The following is an 8212-nucleotide window of genomic DNA, read 5'->3' on the forward strand; positions in this document are numbered from 1 at the left end:
TTGCCCCACAGAGCACATCAACAATTAAAACAAAGCAGACAAGAGAGCTTTATCTCCATTGTAGAGCTGGGGAATTCGAGTACCTAGAGACTAAGAGACCCAGCAAATAATAATAAATGCTACTTGGAACTGCTGATGCTTATCTGAACTTTGCAGAGTTTGTGTCACACTAATTACTGGGGCTCTGTCTGATTAGCTCTGCATTCACTCGAGGATTACTGTGCCTATCTGGGCATCCCACGCTCAGATTGCTGCTGCAGTTTGAGTGTCAAAACCAACCACCTGTGGGGCAAGTGGGACTCGGTCCTCACAGCTTGTCTCGTTTTTGTCCTTGGTTAGGTCAGCAGCAAGTGGAAAAGAAAAAGGGAGACAACTGGCTTGATGGGTTTCAGAGGTAGGGCTGGACCAGTCTGTTTAGAGGTAAGTATTCAGACATCCCAAGTAGTTATCGGACACATTACCAAGTAAACACCGGTTTTGTTCCTTAAGGACTCTTCTTTCTCTGTTTAATCATAATCCTGGCTTTGCAACAGCAAACCCATTGCCCTGGCAACAAGCTGTGATGTCAGAAGAAGTTGGTTCTGACATCTTCAGGGGAAGAAGGAGGAGCAGCTGATGAACCCTGGAGCAAGAAAGAGTCATATTTTGATGCCAACTACCTAATACCAGCACTGCAAAAAGACCTCTCTGAGCTCTCCCAGATGCACAGCCCCAGACAGGGCACAGTTTTTGGGCAGAAAAATGAGATTCAGCATTTTCCCCATCAGCAGCAGCTCTACAGTACCACAAGCACTACGGCAGGTCAACCCCTCGCAAATCCCGTACTCGCGTGGATGCCTTCTCTCCCACCACTAACCGCACACTGGAGTCGCAGCCCAAGCCTGTGGCAAACACCGACCACCCCAGGAGCTCGCCGAGAGCCTCAGGACTCTCCATCTCCCACCGCCCGTAGAGCAGGACCTGGGGAGAAGCCATGGAGCTCGGGGTGGGAGGCGGGAGGGATACGGGAAAGGGCTCGATAAGGGGAGGGAGGGATGAACCGGTCTGTTCCAGTTACGGAGCTCAGCAAGCGAGAGGTTCATCATTAACTGTCAAACAGCGGTTTTAATCAGCCCTGCTCCTCGGTGGAAGATAGATTTAATATCAAGGCACATTTTCAGAGCCATTAGTTTAATTATGACAGGTGTCTGCAAACTGGATGGCTCCGCTTTCAAGCTATGAATGACAGCGTTTAATTCTTGGGGCCCACAGGGGCCATGAGGCTACTTTACAAAAATGAGCTTCCATTAAAGCTTAAGTGTTTCTTTCTTTCTTCTTCCCTTTCCTCTTTTTTATACATATATAAATAAATATTTCTCTCCTTTTGCTCTCTCTTCTCTGCGTGCTTCAAAATGAGAGCTGATCAGAAAATTGCCCTTTAGTGGAAGGCAAAATAATTTTCCTTGCCCATTAGGACTTATATGACAGGTTAGGAAGGCTGTGCCCCATGTTCTCTGACCAGGCAGAAGCACAGCAATTTGCTGCTTAACCTTTCCATTATCCATCTGTCTTCAGTGTTTTCCCAATAAACAGGTAAATAAACAATAATAACAAATAATGGAAGTTTTGGATGCCTATGGGATGCTGCTTACCCCAAGCAGAGACTAAAGCCAGATCATTAAGTTTTAAGGAAAGTAACAGATGGCAAGAAGAAAGACAAAGTACGAATGAACTGGCAGAAAGGGTGGTGGTGTGAGCCCGTGTGTGACACCAAAAGAGTCCCAGTCAGGGCAAAAGGTTCAGATGAAGCTTGTAAAACATCCAAAATCCCCTAATCAACAGAAAAATCAACATGACTTTTTTTTCAGTTCTATTATGCAGAGAACTAGTTGTTTTAGACCACTCTTCACACAGAAGTAGCAAAGGTTTCTACTGCCTTTCCTGTGGTTATCAGGCCTTTGGCTGCCATGGTACCTCACACGTGAGCTGCTCCAGATCGACAGCATCAGATTTCCAGAGGATCCAGGGCTTCCAACACCTCCTGCCAGACAGCCAGAAGTGCTCAATCTCTAAGACCTACCCCACATGCTGAGCTCATTTTAAGGACTGGGTTATTCTGTAAACCTAACTCCAGCTGGCCCTATTAGTTAGCACTCAGCTTTTGGAAGCGTTTCTTAAAATCAGGACTCCAGGACGGCTGCATTAAAGTGAGGCAGCAAAGCAGCTCACCCAGTCACACCTCCTGTGCCCAGGCTGGCTCCACGTGGACAGACTTGTCATGGAAAGCTGTTCACTGGCTGACTTGGCGTGTTACCTGGATGGTGGCAGGTGGGGTTACTGGTACCAAGTGGAGATTACATTTTAAGAAAACCGAAGTACTTGGTGATCCTCCAGACACAAACAACATTATAGTCCAGCTTACAAAGGAAGAAACAGAGGTGAAGAGAGAGGAGAAGACTCGTCCTGCCTCTCAGGGTGACAGGGTAGCGTGCCTGGCTTGCCAGCTCCCTGTCTCCACCCTGCATGTTTTGGAATACGCGGTACAGCTCTGAGAAGCCCCCACTGCAAGGCCTCAAGCGCTGCCCCGTGCTGTCACCCCAGCCCTGGCAGTTCACCACACACGGCCGACAGTGCTTGGCTAATGCCCCACTTTGCCCCTTTTGCTCACATTTCCCCAGGGGGTGGATGGACGTTGGCTGCCTTTGTCCCATCGTATCCCACTGGGCAGCACGTGGGCGAGGAGAGGAGGCACAGGAGCTGGACTGAGCCTCGTGCACTGCCCAGGGAAGGGCAGGGGGTACCCGGAGCAGCGGGCAGCCCCGCGCCGCGTCCTGGCTGTGCAGTGAGCTCTGCTGCAGAGCAAACAGCTACAGCTACGCCCGCAGGAAGCTCCCCCTGACATCCATCTCTGCCTGCCTGGGACATGCTGCAAATAGGTTCTCAGCAAGAGAAACATTTCTCTAGCTCTCCCAAGACAAAATTCATCTAGACCAGGTTACCTCAGAGTTTTGCCCTGACAGCCCAGCCTTGCCCTGCTGCTTTGCCATCCGTTAGCGTCACTGCCTTCGCTGTGCAGCTCTGCAATGAAACTAGCTTCAAGTTTTCCCAGGCAACACTCCTCTGAAAATGCCAGCCTGGCACAGTGCAGCGCTCCCTGGGCTGGGCTGCTTTCAGAGGAGTGCTGACACAGCAGCAGCCAGGGATTCAGCAGAGCCTGGCAGTTCTCCAGCCTGGCTTGGCTGCCCCAGGAGCCCGGGCTGCCCGGCTCCAAGGTCTCTCATCGAGGACAGCCCTAGACCAGGGCTTGTCGGCACAAGAAGCCCCCAAGGCCCTTACTTCCAGCCTCTGTGCAGTCTGGAGTCTTTCAGAGTGTTTCTAAAAGGTCAAAAGGAAATATCACTTCTACTTTTCCCCAAGTCTGATTTTGAAACATTTAAGTCTCCAGCCAGCCCTAAATGCTGTTATTTCTTACTCCTAATTCACAGGGTCCCTTGTTATCTCCACATGTCCATGACCTTTCTGTCATGTGTTTAGTAGCTGATGAATGGTAGTTAAGACATGCCAAACTCATTCCACTTGCGAGACAAACCACACCAGTCTCAAAGGGCATCAGGGAAACCACTTCTCATCCAGCCCTCCTAGCCCCTGCTCTAAGCACAAGAGACATCATTTTCCATCTCCCCTGGTATAAACCAGCAGAGCTCCAGGTAGCGACTACTGAACTATGCTGATTTATGCTAGCTCAGTATCCAGCAGAGACTCCGTGAGGCCTGCATCGAGCACTGACAGAATGTTAAAGTCTTTTGGGACTTTTTTTTGCATCCATTTATACAATGAACTTGTTTAAGTCATGTTGCCAAACTCATGCATGCAAAACTAGTCTAGACAGACACCAGCATTCAATACTTAAAGAGGCTTATAGACTTGTAGAGGGATTTTAAAAAAGCATCGAGGTGATGGAGGCACCCAGCACGAACTGTTTTTAAATAAAGTCAGATGCACAACGTGTTGCAGGGTTTTTGAACAGCCCTCTAGCACCCAGTCACCTCTTACGTCCACAGCTGCTGTGTAAACATGGCCTATGGGTGCTTAACTCCAGAAAGCCACAGGGATTTCACGGGAAAAAGACATTTTCAAGATCCATGACCAAAGTTAACAGCAAAGTTGATTCAATTTCTGCATGACTTTCCAATTCCCTATAAAAAAAAAAACCAAACAATGTGTTTCTCAAGAACACAGTCCTCCCCCCTTCCTGCTCATCCTGTTTGGAAGTGCCTCTGCCTTTGTTCCTCCCCAGGAGGGGTCTGGCAGGTTCTAGCACAGGAGGAACTTTGGAGAAACAGCAGAAGTTATTTAAGTCCAAACACATAAAATTACACATATTCAAAACAAAGAGCATGGGAACTTGGCAGAAGGAGAGGGTGTCTAAGTTACCAAAGCAGCCATAAGTCAAGAGCTGACAAATGATGTGGGTTTGAAATGAGTATTTATTCTGGTATTTAATAATATAAATCCAGAGTGTGGAAACTACTATACTGCTACATCCCATTGTCTTTAGTGCCTCCAAGTCACCGAGGGCTGTGAGGACCAAGCACTGCTGTGGTTTATATAATTCAATGCCTTTCCTACACTGTTTTACTGCAGAAAAATACATAATCAGTAGGGAAAGGGATTGCCCTGCTGGTTTCTAGGCTAGCATTGTTTCTGAAACTTTGGAGCCCAGAGAGGCATTGAACAGCGCAGGGGAATTTGTGTCAGAGAAGGCTACCAGCTCCCAGTCAGTCTTTCTATCTCCGTGTTGAAAGTTATGTCTCCAAAACTTCTCAGCTTTGAAGTAAATCTGACTCAAGCGAGCTGCACCAAGTCCTTCTCACCACGTGGCAGCAGCTCAGCAGCAGCCCAGCTGTGCAGAACCCCAAGTGGCACACGGGCTGGCACAGGATGGCAGAGGGGACGCTCGGTTAGGCAAGTTCCTTACTTCACCCCACTGAGGAAGGGAGGAACAACACTGAGCTTTCACTGCAAAAAGCCTAAAAACTGATGGTCTGCAGCTCAGCAGAAGAGATTTCTGGTTTTCTTTTTCCTATTTTTGTAGCGATGAACCTCAGCTGGGGAGTTTGGGTCTAGATTCAGTCCAATTTTTATTTCAGTTTGTTGGTCCTTAATGGGTCTCTGAAACTTATAGGGAGCAGCATTGCCCTGAGCGAGCAGCAGTTCGGTTGGGCTTGTCCCAGGATGTCTGGTGCTCTCACTACCGAGATCTTCCTTTGAATCATCTTTCAATGCACAAGAAGCACCAGTGACCTTCAGGAAAGTTTAGATCTTTGAGAGATTCTGGCCTGATATTGTAGAACTAAGAAGCAGCGGGTTAAGGTCAAATCATCACATCAGGTGTTTATTCAGCCTCTGCTACCCCACAAAATTTGCTGGGACTAGCACGTTCTGCCCCAGACCCATGCAGAAGCATTATTTCAGGTTACCCTGGAATTAGGAAAATGTAAACCAACAGCCTGTGTTCATGCCTTGCGGGTTGCTGCCCGCTTTTTTCTGCGTGTTCAGTAGGGTTTTTGTATTTTATTTTAAACGCAAACCAAATTATAGAGTAGCATATTTCTGTTTTTCTAGTGAATACTGTTGTAATGACTAATTACTACAGGAATTCACCTCTTAGTCTAATAAACCCAGCCCAAGTGAATGCAGCAAGGAATCTATTGTTTTAAATGTGTAATAATGGGGAAAAGGGTTTTTATGACTCTCCATGACCTTTAAAAGGAAGCTCAGAAAGCGGCTGGACAAAGCAAACAGAAGGATTCCCAGGAAGAAGCTGTCTGCAGTGGATGCCTTTCCTAGGAGATGGGTTTTTTTAAAACTCAGCTAGAGATTCTCGTGTCCACCAGACAGGGAACACCCCAACGGGGACAGATGGAGGACAGGCCATCTCAAAATAAAGTGTCTTTACAGGTTGCTGCAGGCTGATAATAGCAGCTTCGGTTTAACTGCAAATTAAACATACAATGAAGAACACCCAAATCAATATGATTTGACTTTGTTTTAGACAAGAAATGATGGATTCACTTTTCTTCCCTTAACCCATCCAGTACTACCAGCAGGAAACAGAGCCCAACAGAGGAACGCCGCTCATTCAGGATTGATCCACACTGGGGTTAGTTTGGGGGAAGCAACAAACACGGCGGGTCAGAACTGGCATCTAAAGCGGGACTCAAAAGGGCCAGACATTAGCACCCAATAGCCCCAGGAGTTCACACCACACCTGAAGGGCCTCTTTAGGCACCCAGGCTGCAGCTAGCACTGCAAGTTACAAACCCCTGACCCGCTCAGCAAACCCGTGCCATTTGGAGTCCCTGGTCACAGCAGGGTCCTGCCCTGCTGACAAGGTCCCGCACCCCGGGAAGGGAGGCCAGCCTTCCCGAGCCTGCAGGCCGCCTGGCAACATCTTCCAGTGTCCAGGAGCCACCAGACGTGTACCACCTACCCCGGAACGCCTGCTGCTGGCTGCACATGAAGGCCCAGACCAGGAGTTGCACACAGCTCACCCAAATTCAATGGTAATAAACAAGAGAGAATACGAATGCTCCCAGCAAGTGACCAAATCGTTGAAGTTACACCCTTCACACCGAGTGCTGGCAGCAGACAAGTACCCCGTTCATCAGCAGCTTTGTGAGTGCTCCGAGTGACTGGCAGGGAAGCCCTGTGCTCCAGAGCCACTTCCCTGCCATTAGTACTGCCAAGTACGCACCAGGTATTTGAAGGTGCCTGCAAGCAAGACTCTGTTGTCCCCAGAGCCAAGCTGATGCCAATGAATATCCTCACAGTGTCACAATCCACCACCTCAGCCCCGCTGGTGCAAGTCCAGGAATCAGTCTGTCCCTCCCCAGAAGCACAGCAGCAGCCGCTGACGTGTACAGCTGCCATTGAGGCACCAGAGCTCCAACAGCAGGGTACTGAAGCCCTTAGACACAGGAGTTAACTCACACTGGGTAAAACGAACACAAGGCTTAGGATGATCCTCCCTCCCTACTCTGGCCGCAGGGAGGGCCTGGGGAGCACTAGACACACGTAAGGGTCTCTGCAGTCTCTCATCTGTGGCCAGACACCTGGGCCACAGACACCTCCAATGCACTCAGGTACAAATAAACCGAGGACTGTCACAGAGAAGAAACTGGCAGAACAAAGCTTGACAAATCCCTAAAGGCTTTGAGCAAACACAGCCCCATATTACTATTTCTGTAGTATCTCATTATTTAAGTCAAAACACTTTTTAAGAAAGCTGACTCAGGGTTTTAATGCTCGGGGTCGCCAACACTGTATGCACACAAATGCTTTTCAGAGGTTCCGATCACCTGCAATTCACAGCAAATTGTGGGTAGCTGGCACTTAAACCAGCAAGCCTGTAATTTCATATGCAGTTGCTGGTTTATTTCCTGCTTTCTGTTCTGACCTTGATATTTTTGTGGTCCCACATAGACACAGCAAATGGAAAAAACCACCGGTTTGCTCCCATGCAAAGTCATTCAATCTCAGAAGAAGTGGTGGATTTTTATGCCTCGTGGCAAACACACAACCCATAATGCCAAGTAAAAAGCGTTACCTGTGGCAAACAGGCTTCTGCAGCAGCACAGGGACGTGTTCCCTCAGAGAAACTGGCAGGAGTTTTCTTAAGGTCAAGCTCTGACTCCAGGAGGGACAATACCAGGTTTTACAGGCTGGCAAGCAGTCACCGTGTTGCCATTCAGAGCAGTAGGATCTTGTTCATTTGTCTTTCACTGTAGTTAAAAAAGAAAATAATAAAGAAAAAAAAAAAAAAGACACATCAACACAACTACAAAAATCAGCTCTCCAGCAAGAAAGCTACAATATATAGGTTACAGTTTCCTGCTAAAACAAACCCCCTCACAGTATGATTTCATAGGCCATGCTAATTATTTTTAGGGCAAGCATAATAAAACCCAGGTGATTTGCCTTTAGCAATTTCTTCTTATCTTCACACAGCTCCGGATCATTTACCCACATGGCAAGCAATTACGACGAGCCCTGCAGTTCCTAACAGACATCTTTTGTCGAGACCCGGCAAGAGTACACAAAGGTTAATATGCTTTTGCACTACAAAAATCTGGGCATTGTCTCGTGTATTGTAAGACGTGCTTGTGACATGCTGGATTCAGCTGATTTACAAGATCAGCAAAACAGAAGGTTCTCCCACTGGGAGCCTTTT

The 8212-nt window shown here is 47.9% G+C and overlaps 1 long non-coding RNA gene across 1 annotated transcript in view; it reads right to left on the reverse strand.

Moving 5' to 3' along the window:
- LOC137675488 (uncharacterized) overlaps nt 1-7671 on the reverse strand; it is a 50876-nt gene extending 43205 nt beyond the window's left edge. Inside the window, exon 1 of the long non-coding RNA XR_011049962.1 lies at nt 7589-7671. This is a non-coding gene — a long non-coding RNA (uncharacterized lncRNA). The remainder of the gene's footprint in view (nt 1-7588) is intronic.
- Nucleotides 7672-8212: the final 541 nt, after the last annotated feature.

Source organism: Nyctibius grandis, chromosome 33 (assembly GCF_013368605.1).
Source record: "Nyctibius grandis isolate bNycGra1 chromosome 33, bNycGra1.pri, whole genome shotgun sequence".
Taxonomy (NCBI): Eukaryota; Metazoa; Chordata; class Aves; order Nyctibiiformes; family Nyctibiidae; genus Nyctibius; species Nyctibius grandis.